Raw genomic sequence first — 15,735 nt, forward strand, 5'->3', positions numbered from 1 at the left:
CCTCTCCAGTACTTTTATTAGCTGCTGAAATGCATTAGGGTGCATACACTTTGAACTGCACAGAAGAAGATAACCATGCCTGTAATTGGAATAACTCACATCGGTCCCCTCTCGGCTCGCTTTTAATAACCTCTGCATTGTTTTATCCCCAGGATTTATTGATGACCTGCAATAGCCCTCTCCCAGGCCCCGGCCCACTGGGGTGTTTGTGGGGGAAAGGGCAATGCGTGTGGCCCACTCCCTGACCCGAGCCGCCCCATAAATCAGGGCCTGCATTCGTCTGTGATGGCGAGCCAGATGGCAGCTGTTGTTGCAGGAGCTCAACGGGAACCTAGGCCTGTGATCTTTCCTGTTGCTAACAGGCCCGATTTTTTATGGCTGTCAGCATCCTTGGAATGGCTGAGGGAGGCACGAAGGGAGGCCGGGAGGCGGGGGGCCCGATGGTTCTAGATTTCTGCTTTCTTCTCCCAAGGGGGCAAGCCACAAAGGTCTTTCTCTCTTCCTCACTGGCCAGGGGGCTTGGCCTCATGCTCTGTTTCTGAAGAAGTCTCCTAGCGTGTACAAGTGACACCGTAAATGGGACCCATTACCTTCTAGAGAGGAAAATGATGGTCAGTTTCCCTTTGCTGTTGGTACCTAGCCCCGTGGCATCACCCTACCTGAAAGACGACAGCTGGTCCTTGCTGATGGGGCAACAGCTAAAACTCAGTGGGTCCCTCAGGATACAGTCGTGTTTTCTCAGATGCCTTTGGGGCAGAAATAAAAGCAACTACTTAAAGCTACTGGGTGGGTCCAACATGTGAATTTGTTGCTTTTTCAGAGTGACTGGACAGAAAATTCAGGAAGGATGAGCAGGTAAGAGGTAAGGGTCAAGAATGAAAAGGAAGGCACTTGCCAGACAAAAGAAAGAAACTCCAGCCAGTTTGAGGTACCTGATTAGAGGGTATTAGCTGCAGAGATCCGGTCATTACGGTGGAGCTGGACCACATTGGACGTCCCGGCCTGAATACCAGCGTGGAGTAAACAGTTTATTAACAGTCCTTGTGTGGTCCGGCAGTCTGCCTCCAACAGACGCAACCTCCCAGCGAGAACAGAGCCGCCACAGGGCAGGGCTGTGTGGCCAACACCAAACAGAGCCTACAGAAGCCCAGAGGAGAGATGGTAATAGAATCCCAGATGCACCCAAGTGGTTTCCAGGGCAGGGGAGCGAATCTATTTATTTATTTACGTAGGGCTTGAAGCTAGTCTCAGACAAGAGGGACGCTAGGCTTACAGATAAAGCAGACATACCCAAGAAATCACATGCAGAAAGTTCCAGCGGATGGTCAAGTTTTTAGAAACATTTTGGGTCCACTGAGACTTGCCACAGCTCTGTTTGTGGCCGGGGGATTCAGCCAGTAGCAAAACATCCACTTCTCAAGCTCTGGGTCTGATGATACACATGTGAGTGGAAGACAGCCCCACTGCCAGTTAGCATCGTCTGTGGGCCAGTGATCTGACAGCCACAGCTCTCAGAACCTCCAGAGGTCTGGGCCATCCCAAAAAGAAAATGATCAATAAATATTCAGCCTCAAGGACAGCTCACAAGTACGGGGCATGTACTCAATGGAAGGGCTGGAAAAAAGTGATTCAGAGGTTTCCCAGAAAGGGCGGGTGCTCTGCCTTCCCCCAGACCAGTCACCAGGGAAGGTCACAGGCTAGACCTTCCAGACTGATACAGCCAGCAGGTAGGCAGGTGCATGGCTTGTTCAAGGCATTCTTTCCTCAGAGTCAGGGCTTTTGACCCGAGACACCTGTGCGATTGGCCATTGACTCGTCATGTAAAAATGATGGTGAGAACCTGCCTTCATCCCTCCCTTCTTCTGGGCCCACCTGACAGAGGCGGTAGAGGAGGCAAACGGAGGCAGAATGGCTTTTCTCCACCTTGCTCCAGCTGCTCTGACCAGGGCTCCATCTGGATCCTTCCCGCCCCTGGCTCTGAGGCATTCCGGAAGGCCTTTCAGGAAGGTCATAGACCCACATGCTTATGTTGGGCTTTATGGGGTGTGGGGTGGGGAGAAACCCACCAGCTCCTTCCCGGCATGAGGGAAGGTCCCACCCCACAGACACCGACACAGGGATCATAGAGAGAGTCCCCAGAACCTGAACAGATAAAAGACCCACTGTGGTGGGCGGAACGATGACCCCAGAGAGGTCCATGCTCTTGTCCCCGGAACCTGTGAATATGTTACCTTCCGTGACAAAAGGGGCTTTGCATGTGTGATGAAGGACCCTGAGATGGGGAGATTATCCTAGTGGGCCCATCGTAATCGCAAAGGTCCATATGAGGGAAAGAGGGAGGCAAGGAAGTCACAGGAGATGTGACAATGGAAGCTGAGGTTGGAGTGATGCCGTTGCTGGCAGGATGTGGCCAGGAGCCAGGGAATGCGACAGCCTCTAGAAGACGGAAAAACAAGGGAACAGATTCTCCCTGAGGGATTCAAGCAGGAACACAGCCCCGCTGACACCTGATTTCACCCTAAGGAGACCCATTTTGGACTTTTTTTTTTAAATTGAAGTATAGTCAGTTACAATGTGTCCATTTCTGGTGCACAGCATGATGTTTCAGTCATACACATACATATGCATATTCATTTTCATCATAAGTTACTATAAGACATTGAATGTAGTTCCCTGTGCTGTACAGAAGAAACTTGCTTTTTATCTATTTTTATGTATAGTAGTTAGTATTTGCAAATCTCAAACTCCCAATTTATCCCTTACCACCCCCTTTCTCCCCCCGGTAACCATAGATTGTTTACTATGTCTGTGAGTCTGTTTCTGTTTTGTAGATGAGTTCATTAGTGTCTTCTTTTTTCTTTTTTTAGATTCCACATATGAGTGATATCATGTGGTATGAAAACCATTCAATACTGATGCCTGCTGAACCCTTCACACAGCACTCAGAACACGGACCCGTGGCTGGTGCTCGGCAAATGTGAACTAGTTATTTGAATAATTGATATTTGGCAGAAATAAATGTGCAGTTTAATTAATTATTTATTAACTAAGCTCATAATCTGACCCAAAGCTGATGAAGGTGGCAGTGATAAAAAAAAAAAATAGCAAGCCTGTATTAATCACCTGCCCCTCATCAGACACTCTTTGAAGCATTTTATGTAATGGAAGCTCGGAGAGTCTGAGTAATTCGTCTGGGTCACCTCGAGAGTCAGCAGCAAAACTTGGATTGGAACCCAAGCAGTCTGAGCTCAGAGCCTGACTAATCACTTTACCACGGGGCCTGTCAAAGGAGACCCCCCTCAGTACTTACGTCCGGTCCTATCTAACCACAGGAAAGCAGGCAGATTCATTCTACTCCAGATTTCCTTATGTTCCACATGGTCAGTCCGGTGCTCTGAGCATTTTCCTTAGGATTGAAATGACCCTGACTAATACCTTGGAGATGCTGGCCAGTAAAAATCTTGGCCTCCCTAGGGGGTATGAGAAGAGATGTGCAGGAGGGCGAATGATTGTTCAGCCAAGTGAGCTGGAGGTAATTCTTCCAGGCATCTCTCCAGCATCGCGGTCGGGGAAATCCCCACGACTGCTAATTATAGTTTAGGAATGATTCACCTTGGCATTGTCCTCTGGACACAAGGTGAGAACCAGGGTGCTCACTTCTAGTGGGCAGGCATTCCCATGCTTACAAGCAAGGGTGACTAAGCTGCTTTCCAGGACTCTGGAAAATGTGAGTGGCTGGGCTTGGATCAAGCCACCTTAAGGAAGAGGGGGACAACTTTGAGAGGTGAGACGGTCATTGAAAAAATCCAGGAAAAGTAGGAATCAGGGAAAATAGGCAACACCTCAAGTCCTAGAAATAGGAGAACAAAGTGCTTATAACACCAGGAAGGAATAAATCCTGGAAGAGATTAAGAATCAAGTCCCCCAAACTGAGAAGTGAACAGAATGATTAAAATTCCAGCTCTTGATAAGAACTGAACGAACTGGGCCAGGTGGGTTGAAAGGCCTTTACGGCCCTTCCTGCCTCAGACCCTGAGTCCATCAAGGCTTCGTGTCAAAGAAGCGACCAGGATTTCCTTTGCTCAAAATAGCAGCTTGGGAGAAAGGGGGCGGGAAGGGATAAATTGGGGAGTTTGAGATTTGCAAATGTTAACCACTATATAGAAAAATAGATAAAAACCAAATTTCTTCTGTACAGCACAGGGAACTATATTCAATATCTTGTAATAACCTGAAATGAAAAAGAATATGAGAATGAATATATGTATGTATATGCATGACGGGGACACTGTGCTGTACACCAGAAATTGACACATTGTAACTGACTGTACTTCAATTAAAAAAAAATGGCAGCTGCTCCATCTGACCTGGAGTTAAAGTATTTCTGAGTAATTTCCAAAGCGAGTGAATCCTGCCTCCCCTTGCAGTCTTGATTGCTTAAGAAATTCCCTCCTGTCTCTGGACCTTTCTTTCTCTTCCCCTCACCTCTCAATTCCTCTTCCTCTTTTTCTTCCCCCTCTTCCTCCGCATTCCGTGCTTAGATCTTTAGCTACTGGGATAATTTAATTCCAATAGGATACAAAGCAAATGGCCTGGCTTAGAAGCTATAACTGGCAGACACCGGACAGTTAGCGGCTCATTGAGAATGACAGCAAAGACAAGGATCTTCTGTTGAAGGAGGTGAAATTGAAATTTTTTTTTTCTTTTTGCTGTGAACTTTGAGTTTAAAGCCAACAGTTTTCTTGTCACAAAATAAGAAAAGAAAGGAGGAGAAAAGAAAAGGAAAAAGAAAGGAAAAGAGAGTTCTTATGTATTGCAGTGTCATTAGGCTGTCCTTGGGGGTTAAGAAAAACCGTGTGATTCAGCTTAAAGCTCCTGCTTTGATTTCCTAGTAGGGAGGCTGCAAATTTTCATCGCACAATCACAGCATTTTGGTCGTGGCTTGTGAAGCTGGTGGGGCTGTTGCTCGGCATATTATTTCCATTGGATTATTTTGTGTTGAGGCCTGGGTTTTATTAATATTTAAAAAATCTTATCTCGGCTCTCACATGTTTTAAATACCGGGAAGTGTTTGAGGGAGACGCCAAGGTTATGTCGACTACACGAACTGCATTAAAACGAGCTGCCCTTCCTCCCTGTCAGTCAGGTTGCCAAATTGGAGTCAGCGACACTGGTCTCAGAAGCAACCAGACAGAGCAACTCAGGGCAAGCGGGGGCCTGCGGGAAAGAGAGAGAGAGATAAAAAACCTAATTAAAACAATTAAACAATGGAGACCTGGGAGGACCCAAACTAACAGAAACCCAGGACAGAGAAAAATAAATGAAGGCTGGAACAAGTAGGGCAAAGTTGATTTCACACCCTCCTAATCCCTTCTTGCACACCCCGAATATCCTATTCAGTACATCATTCATTCATTCATTCATTCATGCTAACCCCCGCCTATTATCACTGTCAGGAGAGATTAAGAGAGAATGGAACATCAAAACTAAAAGCAGCAGCAGGAATTAAATGAATATGGGGAGACACGGAGGAGGCAAACTAAGGCATGAAGCCGGCAGAGGAGTTAGACAAAGGAACACTGTTTTTTCCAGTTCAACAACAATCAAATCTCTATTTCGTGCCTTTTGGATCTGGTTGTTGGCCTAAGTGTTTCTGATGCTTGCTTAAAAAAAAAAAAAAGAAAGAAAGAAAGAAAAGGGGGGTAAAAATCAGCTGCCTTGTTTATTTTCATATTCCTCACTTCACTGGAAAAAAAATGGAAGGATTAGGGAGGGAGAAAAGCGGTGAAACTGGGAAAGGAAGAGCAGGAGCGAGGGGTGGGAATCACACGGGAAATGCAGCATAGGACAAACCAGGGAAAGGGAAGAGGAGGCGAGGAAGCCACTGAGAAAGGGCTGTGCCAAGCAGAGCATCGCGGAGAGGAAGGAGCCGTGTCTGCCGCTCCCAGCGTCCTGAGCAACTTCCATCAGAAGTTTCCAAAATCTCCGAAATGCTCTTTTAGCTGCTGTCTCCCCCGTTAGTCTATCAATTTCTCCCTAGGGCAGTTTCTAACCCACAGTAGATGTTCCATCGATGCTTGTTGGCCTCAAGTCTAAGAGCTCTGAATGGAAGAACAAGAATAAGAAATAGCATCTGTTGTGTGAAACAGAAGGGATGAAAAATAACCGTAAGAGACAAATAGTAAGGAACAAAAAGAAAGGCGTCTTTCAGGAGTTGGTTTGGATCTTTCCTTCCCTGGAAACCCCTTCCTGACCTTCTAGAGCAGAGTGACCTCCCTGTGGGAGTCCCCTGCCCATGCACGCCCATCACTGCCACCTACAGTGACCGAGACCTTGACGGCTCGGTTGTCTCTCTCCCCTACTGGACGGTCAGCTTTGCGCACACGGCCAGTGTGTCCGCCGGTCACTGTGGAGCCCACAGAATCTAGCACAGCGGCTGGCTTATCACAGTTGCTCAATATATATTATTTTGTTTGTTTGATAAGGGGGGGTAATTAGGTTTATTTATTCCTATTTTGAGGAGGTACTGGGGATTGAACCCAGGACCCTGTGTATGCTAAGCATGAGCTCCACCCCTTGAGCTACACCCTCGCCCATGTATTATTTTGAATGAGACAAAAGTTGGAGCCTCAAGAAGAAACTGGGGAAATTAACAAAGAAATGATGGAGGGCATGGGAAGGTGTTTAGGCACCTTTAAATGAAGGAATTTAATTTGAAAATTTAATAAAATAGAGGCTCTTTACCGAAAAGCAGGGAAACAGCTGTGATAGTAGACATGTGAGGTGTAATCTGGAATTTTCATTTCTTCCTTTTTTTTTTTTAAGAATTCTTTTTTTTTTTTAAATTGAAGTATAGTCAGTTACAATGTGTCCATTTCTGGTGTGCAGCATAACGCCCCAGTCACGCATACATATACATGTGTTTGTTTTCATGGAAGTTTTGTTTCTTTATCTAGGAAATGGAGTGAATAATTACTACCTCTAAGGCATTTTGGTGAGGATTAAATGAGACTGTAAAGTTCCTTAATCTGTACAGTTATTTAAGACTGTTAGGTTGAAAATGATAGAAGTCCAGTTTGAACTTCTTTATGAAAAAATAAGTTCATTTCATAAATCAGAGAGGTTGCATTACCGGTTTGTGTAACCAAGCCAGGAGGAGGAGGTGGGGTGTGAGTGCTGGAGGACCCCTGACTCCCTTCCTGTTGGATTCCTCCTCTTGGGCTCCAGCTGCCTCCGCAAACCTGCCACCGTGACCGCCCTCCGCTCCTGATACACGTGTTGACAGTTTCACAGGTAGAGAGGACAACGGGGCTCCTCTCTCCTGGCCTCGGTTCAGCAGATCCCCAGAAGGTCTTGAATGAGTTCCATTCAAACTGTGTCCTCACCGATGCTCCTCACCGTGCTCAGTGGCCCGACTTCCCGGGAGTGCTCTCCTTGGGGCACATGCTCACCTTTCAAACAGAGGGATCGAGGAAGTCATTGCGGACCAGACAGTCATCCCACATTGTGTCTGTGGGATTCAAAAAAACGGAGGCTTTTACTGGTGGCAGCAGTAATAAACCCCGTGAGGGAAGTGCAGGAGAAGAAATGACCAACTGGAGCTTAAATTTTTTCATTCTCTACTTAGATTCGTAACCAGGCACCGGCTTTGTGCCTTGATCCTGGCTCTGTATCTAACAGCTTAAAGAACCAGAAACCACACGCAGCATGTGGTAACATTCAGTCTGCAAACTGGCTGATCTGCAGGCCAGACACAAGGTGATCAGCACCTCAGAGCCGCCTCTCTTTTCCCTCCTTCTCTTGTTTGAATAAATAAACGTCAGATTCCACAGAAAGAGGCACCATGGCTTCTACGTTTTATTAAGCACCTTGCCTTACCCACAGGGCACCGTGTTGATGTTAACTGAGTGCTTTGTAATAATCGTATAGAGCAAGCAAGTGGACAAGTGCCGTCATCTGGTGTCAGCTGTGTCACGAAATGAACTGCTTGTTGGATGTTTTCTGGGAAAGTCACCCATTCAAAAGAACTGAAAATTTTGCCTCGGAAACTTCTCTCCTAAGCCAGTGAAACATGTTTCTTGAAGGCCTAAGATGTACAGATTGTGAGTTTGGCACATTTCCCGAAGAAATAGATTCAGCCTCTGAGAAGGTTCTGATGAAATGACTTCTTGATTGCTTCTAAAGTGAGCTATTTTAATATTTCTCAGTGAAAGATGAATTTATCCCCTTGTATTTCAACTCTGAGCTCCTTTTTGCTAATCCTACGTGTAAGATCTAGTCTGAAAAGGCAGCATAGAAATCCAAAGAACACATTTACAAAGGAGTTTGTCAGCAAGGGGACATTAACACAGTCCCCTTGAATAGCTGAGTTCCGGGGGGCCAGCCAGCAAAGGAATGAACCAATTCATGTGCAATCAGTCCTGACATGTTTCTTGAACAAGGTGAGCTTGGAGTCATATTTTAAAGGCAGTCAGAACCATGCACTGAAGTCAAGAGTGGAGACAGGAAACTGGAAAAAGGAATGATCTAGTCACAAATGTGAATTTTAAAGCAAGACAGATTGATCGCTTTCTCTGTCCTTAGGAAAATATACGACCTCTGGGATGAATGAGAGGAAGGGAGGTGGCGTGTGAGAGATCAGATGGGGGAAACTGATGGGAAGTCGTGCCAGTGAGCCCCCTCCTGTCTCTGGGCTGTTTCCAGGAACAGGACTGCTGTGAAAGGTCGGCACCAAGAGGCGAGTGTGGGAAGCCAGAGCCAGCGTGTGAACACTTGGAGAATGCAGATACACACTGCAGAAACCGGGGAGCTCTTAGAGCAGGAGAGATTGTCACTGGGGTGGTCGGGGAGGGAGATCAGGGTGACTCTGCGAGGCAACAAAATACAGGGAGACACATCGAACGCCCAGACCAAGCATCAGTCTGCATTTACAGAGGTGATTGGAACGAGAAAGAAGCCCAAGGAAGAGGCACGGACTGGTCAGGAGAGCCGCGTTATGCTGCAGTAACAAACAATCCCCACGTTCCTCTGGTAGAAACAACAAAGCTCTGCCTCCTGCTGGACGTTATGTATATTGCATGTCAGCATCATAGTCACTTGGGGACCGAGGCTGATGGGAGCTCCATCTGGACACTTGCTGCCACCAAGGGCCCTTGGAGAACCTCTTGCACTGTTTCTTCTGCCCAGCAATGACCCATATCTCTTCCACTCACATTTCTTTGATCAGAACAAGTCACATGATCACGCCTAACTTCAAAGTTTCAGACCATCTCCTTTTAGTTTCGTTTCCTAACAAAATGAACTTTAAATTCTCAAGCGTAACACTATATATTTTCCAATTTCAAGTTAATCTTCATCTGAGTTTATTCTAATATCTGTGAATAAAGAAGCCGTAACAAATGAGGAAGTTCTGGGTTGTGTTCTGGGCTGAATCGCCATTGATGCTGAATGAAGGGTCTTGTTATAACAGAATATTCTTGGCGGGGCAGAGGTGCTGGAGGGAGAGGCTGATGTGGTTAAGTAAAGACTTGCCAAGGGAAATTGCCTGAATAGAAGCACCTTTGCTTTGCATTATGCAGGAGCAGGTTCAAAGCCAATGGCACAGCAGAGCTCCAGGGAGAGCCTGCCTGCCCCAGGGGGCTGCTTACAAGTGCACCTCCGGGCAAGTGGGGCCATGGAGTGTTTGCTAGCATATGTGTCTCTGTTAGGCTCTCTGGTGTGGCAGGAAGGCACTTGGGACAGTGACTGATCTGTCCTCTGTCTCCACCAACATCAGTGAAATAACATGTCTGTAGGGATTGAAATTTAATATTAAACATAGTGATTTGAAATAGTAATACATAATGGTTACTCGAAGGAGACAGGCTAAATCTGAAGCCACTCAGACCTGTATGAAAGACATTCCTCTATCTGTCAAAAATGTACTAAAATTTTAAAAAAGACACTAATGAACTCATCTACAAAACAGAAACAGACTCACATAGTATACAATCTTATGGTTACCATGGGGAAAGAGGGTGGAAAGGGATAAATTGAGAATTGGAAATTTGCAGATATTAGCTACTGTATAAAAAAACAGAAGACCTAAACAAGCAACTCTCCAATGAAGACATACAAATGGCCAATAGGCACATGAAAAAATGCTCAATATCACTAATTATCAGAGAAATGCAAATCAGAACTACAATGAGGTATCCCCTCACACCAGTCAGAATGGCCATCATTCAAAAGTCCACAAATGACAAATGCTGGAGAGGCTGTGGAGAAAGGGGAACCCTCCTACACTGCTGGTGGGAATGCAGGTTGGTGCAGCCACTGTGGAAAACAGTGTGGAGATTCCTCAAAAGACTAAAAATACACTTACCATATGATCCAGCAATCCCACTCCTGGGCATATATCCAGAAGGAACCTTAATTCAAAAAAGACACCTGCACCCCAATGTTCACAGCAGCACTATTTACAATAGCCAAGAGATGGAAACAGCCTAAACGTCCATCAACAGATGACTGGATAAAAAAGCTGTGGTATATTTATACAATGGAATACTATTCAGCCATAAAACTGACAGCATAATGCCATTTGCAGCAACATGGATGTCCCTGGAGAATGTCATTCTAAGTGAAGTAAGCCAGAAAGAGAAAGAAAAATACCATATGAAATCACTTATAGGTAGAATCTAAAAAAAAAAAAAAAAAAAAAGAAGAAGACGACAAATGAACTTATATATAAAACAGAAACAGACTCACAGACATAGAATACAGACTTGTGGTTGCCAGGGGGGCCGGGGGTGGGAAGGGATAAACTGAGAGTTTGAGATTTGCAGATACTGACAGATATATATAAAATAGATAAATAGGTTTATACTGCATAGCACAGGGAAATATATTCAGTATCTTGTAGTAGCTCATGGAGAAAAAGAATATGAAAATGAATGTATGTATGTGCATGTATGACTGAAGCACTGTGCTGTACACCAGAAATTGACACAACATTGTAAACTGACTATACTTCAATAAAAGAAGAAAAACAAAAACCCAAAAAAACAAACAAACAAAAACAATGTTCTGAGTACTTCCTAGGGACCACGTGCGGTCAAAGGCACTCGAGATGTAGCGATGAACAAGACAGACGTGGTGGATGTTGTGGGGTGCCACCAGGTCCCCCTTCAGGAAGGAAGATGCTGGAAGGGCTGCTGGCAGATGGCCCTTGGCTGTCAGGTCCTCTGGGGACTGCCCCTCACAGGCAGAGCACGGCTTCCCTCAAGAGCAGGTCCCCTTGAGAGACCAGCCCACAGCCAGTGACTCATCAGTGAGGGACGATATTCAGGCAGAGAGGACGAGCACCAGGGTTCTGAGATAGACGCAGGCTTCTGGAAGGTGAGGGAGAGCGAAGAGTGTGCTATGGCTGGGGCGGCAAGAACAAGAGGAGAAAAGTGCAGTAAGTGACTAACACAGTGCACTGCGTGAACAACCGTTCACTGCACTCCTACTGGGGGAGCAGGCTGCGGAACTCTGACTGTGGCAGCTGAGACTTGTAAGAGGGGGAGGAGAGGGGAATGAGGGGCTGGGAAGTGTATCAGCACTGGAGTTTAATCAGCAGCATCCCGCCCAGGTTTAAGTGTATCCAAACCACGATTCCATAATTCAAGCTGCATTTTTAAATCAGTGGCCAGACATACGCATCTTATTAAGAATTAGGTGAAGCTGCTGCTGAGAGGATGTACCCCTTGACTCGGCCTGGCTCTCCCCATGTGCTCACTTGTCACCTCTTGACGTGGGGGTGCACAAGCAGTCGATGGTGGGCGTACGCCTCCCACGCTGCTCCCCCCCACTCCCCCCCAAACATGTCCTAAGTTGTTTAGCCCAGCTGGAGAAGGCTGTGTTCCTTGGGATGGTTTGTTCCCTATCTCTAAATAAAATGCTCTATTTTTCATAGCACACAGGGATTGTGTTCAGCTGCCAGCACAGAGATCCAGCAAAATCTGTTTAAACAAGATAAAGATTTGTTTATCTCTCACATAAGAGAAACCAGACCCAGGGAGCAGAAAGAGAGCAGGAACTTGGATCCCAAATGATTACAGAGCCACCATGGAAACCCTGGACTCTCGACATCTGGCTAGAAAGAAGACAGGGAGAGGAAGAGGAGAATGCCCCACGTGGTTTTTGACCTTTTAAGGAGCTTTTCCATAAGTCCTACCAACGACTTGGGCTCAGATTTCATTGGCCCTAACTTAGTTCCCTCTTGTCTCCACCTCTGTCCTGGTACAGATATATCACTATTTGTAGTTAAACTAGTAATCAAAATTTCTATTTTATGACTATGTGAATATTGTTTTTCCAGCTACAAGAAATGAATTATTTTTTTTCTTATAAAGAACATCTCTTACAAAGTTTTTGTTCTTTCCTAGAGTTTTAATTAGCCTTTTTTTTTTTTAATAGCTTCAGTTTCTCCCCACCCCATCCTGCCCCAGAGTCTCCATCTTTTCAGTTATGTTCTCATTTTCCTGCATCACAAAGTCCTTTCTGTTCTTTGCTCTGTTCTTTGCTCTCAACCCCTGCTGGTGGATGTCAGAGTCTGCTGCTCAGCTGTCATCCTTGGACTTGCCAGGCCACTCTTGTGGGTTGGAGGCACTGCTTCCAGGGTTCCGTACCTTCTTCTTTCTTTGTTTATTCCACATCTTGCTAGAACTTTCCGGACGGCCAACTCCTAGATTAGCAACCAAAGAGGTACTGGATCAGGCACCAGACATACAGAGATGAATGACATATAATTCCTGTCCTGAAGAATTTCACAGCCTAGTGATGGAGACAGACATGTAGAAAGGTGAGTAATAATACTTAAGTGCTATTACACACACTCTGGGAGCTTAAGTGTGAGCTTAAGGGCTTGAGCAGGAGAAGTGAAATCTATTTGTGGTATCAAGGAAAGGCTTCATGTAAAGGTGACACCAGGGTTTGAAAGAAGGCTAAGTGTTTGCTTAGTGGAGAAGTGAAGGGAATTCCAGGCAGAGGAAACCTCACGGGCAAATGCATGGAGGCTTGACGGATAAGGTCAGTTAGAGGAACGGCAAATTCAACAACACTGGAGTATAAAACACAAAGGGGACAGTCAATTAGGCTAATGAAGGAGGTGATGACCACAGGATACAGGGCGTGGCGTCCTTTCCAAGTTCCAAACAAGCCAGTTATAAATGTCTTATTTGCAAGTTGCGGGTGGCCTGAGCACATCTATAAATGAAGGCAGGGCATGAAAAGACCCAAACCTTTCTGTACAAGAAATAGTGTCTTCAGTTCATCTGTTGGTTTTTCAGTTCCAAGTCAGACAGAGCAGGAGGATTCTGTGCATCCCTTTCTAACAGATGGCTTGAAGTTCCTCAAGAGATAAAGAGTTTTATTGGGAAGTGTAAGTAAGAATAATTGGTTCGATTAATCTAGTATGCAAAATCTTTGGCATTCCTATGGCACGATGGAATGTTAGGATAGGCCAAAACAATTGAAGATCTCCCTTGCACTTAAAATCTTCCCTGCCTCAAAATGCTGAAATGTTTCTTTCTTAGATGCATACTTTGCTTTCCCTTCGAGAGACAAAGCAACCCTAAGCCACAGTGGGTAAAGACCCTCCCCTTTGCCACCTTTCCAGATTATTGCATTTATTCTGTATTTGCAACGTTGCTAAGTGTTTCAGCGGGGACGAGGGCAGACATCACCTCACCTCATAGGCTCCTGCTGGCTCCACATCACAAGTCTCCTGGGTGCTTTCACAATGTTACTGGTCGAAAAACATTTAAAATATCTTTCCTCCATAAATGCATGTGTATACAGCTCCCCCATTTCCCTGCAATGCCTGCATTACAGGTAGGAAGGAGCCAATTGGACAACTGTTTTATGGAGACGGTCAGACCTTGAGAAAAATATACCTTCACCCTCCTTCACAGGGGCACTATACTAGATTCCATAGTGACTCTATTTTTAAGTTATGTTTTGCCTTCCTAGATCAAGGTATTTCAGTAGTTTTTGTCATAATAGCTCCTTAGGAAGTAAAAATCAGAAACGAGAATAGTTGAACTGGTTAGAGGAATTCTGAAAAACGGTAACGGGGCAGGTAACATTTCATATATTGAAATCGACTTTCTAAACCTAAAACCTAATTTGCAAGTCATGTTATGACATTTGAAAATGACTCATTTGTTTAATTTTTCCAGCTAATATCGAATGTGCATCTGGTTCGATGCTGGACAAAGAGAAGAAGATGACGAAGGAGGCTGGACCCTCGAGGAACCTGGGGGTCCGTCCACTGGCCGGCAGAGGAGGACGCCTTCCGGCCACTGGGCTCAGCGCTGGGAGCGCAGAGAGCTTCCCGCCCGGGCACCACGCCCCCGCGCTCGGGTCCTCAGATTTAATTTCCACCCTTAGCACGACATCCTCTGTCCGATTCAACAAATTCTTCTATCATAAAACATCTTATTTTTCTTAAAAGGCTTTTTCTTCCTCGACTGCAGATGAATTTCTTTGGGTTCATCCTACAGTGCTCTTGGCGTAAAAATTACCCAGCATTGCCACTGAGGATTCTCCTTGATCCTGGAAGGGAGTGTCAACTGCCAGAGCCCCTGTCCCAAAATTCTAACCCAGTTCAGTGTCATTCTGGAATTATTTCTAGGCACGTGTGTGTACATATATATATATGTGTGCATAGTGTGTGTGTATGTATACTCATATGTGTGTACAATATATGTTATATACACACATGCATATATATGTGTGTGCGTATATATATTTATATATACATCTCTGTGTCTCTTTTTTTCTTCATACTAGAAAAAAATGCAACATTAATAAAGAAACTAAAACACTGACTGGTTTCTGACCCTAGATCTCACAACTCAGCGACCGTATGGAACTTTGTTGGGAGGGAGTCACCCTTTGGAAGTGAGCAGTATTAAGCAGTTCTAGTGATAAGACCGCTTGGAGTTAACTTGACCTAAATCCCCAGGCTGCCGACAGAAAACATCTGTAAAGGGGAGAAGCCGACCCTGGCAGCCGAATCCCAACAGGGCTTCTCAGTTTTATGAACACAGTTGTTGGCAAATCCCCGTTCTACCCCATGCCTTAGTCTGACACCTGCATCCTGGGGGCGGGGTGCTGCGGGGTGTCCCCTAGGGCAGTGGTACTGACCCCTTCCCGCATGTTCCTGTTGGGCTGCAGCCTGCAGAGAGTCTGCCCTACCTGGGATGGGTGAGGCTGGGCACTGGGCTCTTGAAAGGCTATTCCAGTGCCCAGCCAGCGTGGGAAGCCGCTGCAGTGGGGTCATTGCCCAGAGGTGCTTGGTGTTTGAGGGCAGAAACTCCCATGGTGGCCTGTCCTCAGTCTGTCTCTGTCCCCGGAGTGGAAGGTCAGGGAGAGAAGGAGCTGGTGGCCCTGTGCCTGTGGCTGCGTGGACAATGCCACAAGCACCCCCGATGGCTGCCCTAAGTGGGTAAGATAAACCCCCGGGAATGAAAAGAGGGCAGCCTGCCTTCTTTGGGTTCTTGTGCCAAAGTAGGAGGTCTCAAAACCACATGGTAGCGGCAAGATTGTTTGTGGACAGAAAAAAAAAAAAAAAAAAAAAACCCCAAAGGACCAGAGGACTCTGTTTTCGCAGATTCACTTATAAGGAAAATACCAGAAGCAAAAGGCACACATGGGAATATTGTTATTGGAAAGAGCGTTTTGCTAAAGAATTTTGTAAATGGAAACTGC

General features: G+C 45.7%; 1 long non-coding RNA gene across 1 annotated transcript; it reads left to right on the forward strand.

Moving 5' to 3' along the window:
• Positions 1-12,760: 12,760 nt before the first annotated feature.
• On the forward strand, positions 12,761-14,757 carry LOC116663024. The gene is made up of 3 exons (XR_004319031.1): positions 12,761-12,823; positions 13,311-13,402; positions 14,202-14,757. It is a non-coding gene; the product is annotated as an uncharacterized LOC116663024 (long non-coding RNA).
• The last annotated feature ends 978 nt before the right edge of the window (positions 14,758-15,735 follow it).

The sequence above is a fragment of the Camelus ferus genome, chromosome 4 (assembly GCF_009834535.1).
Source record: "Camelus ferus isolate YT-003-E chromosome 4, BCGSAC_Cfer_1.0, whole genome shotgun sequence".
Taxonomy (NCBI): Eukaryota; Metazoa; Chordata; class Mammalia; order Artiodactyla; family Camelidae; genus Camelus; species Camelus ferus.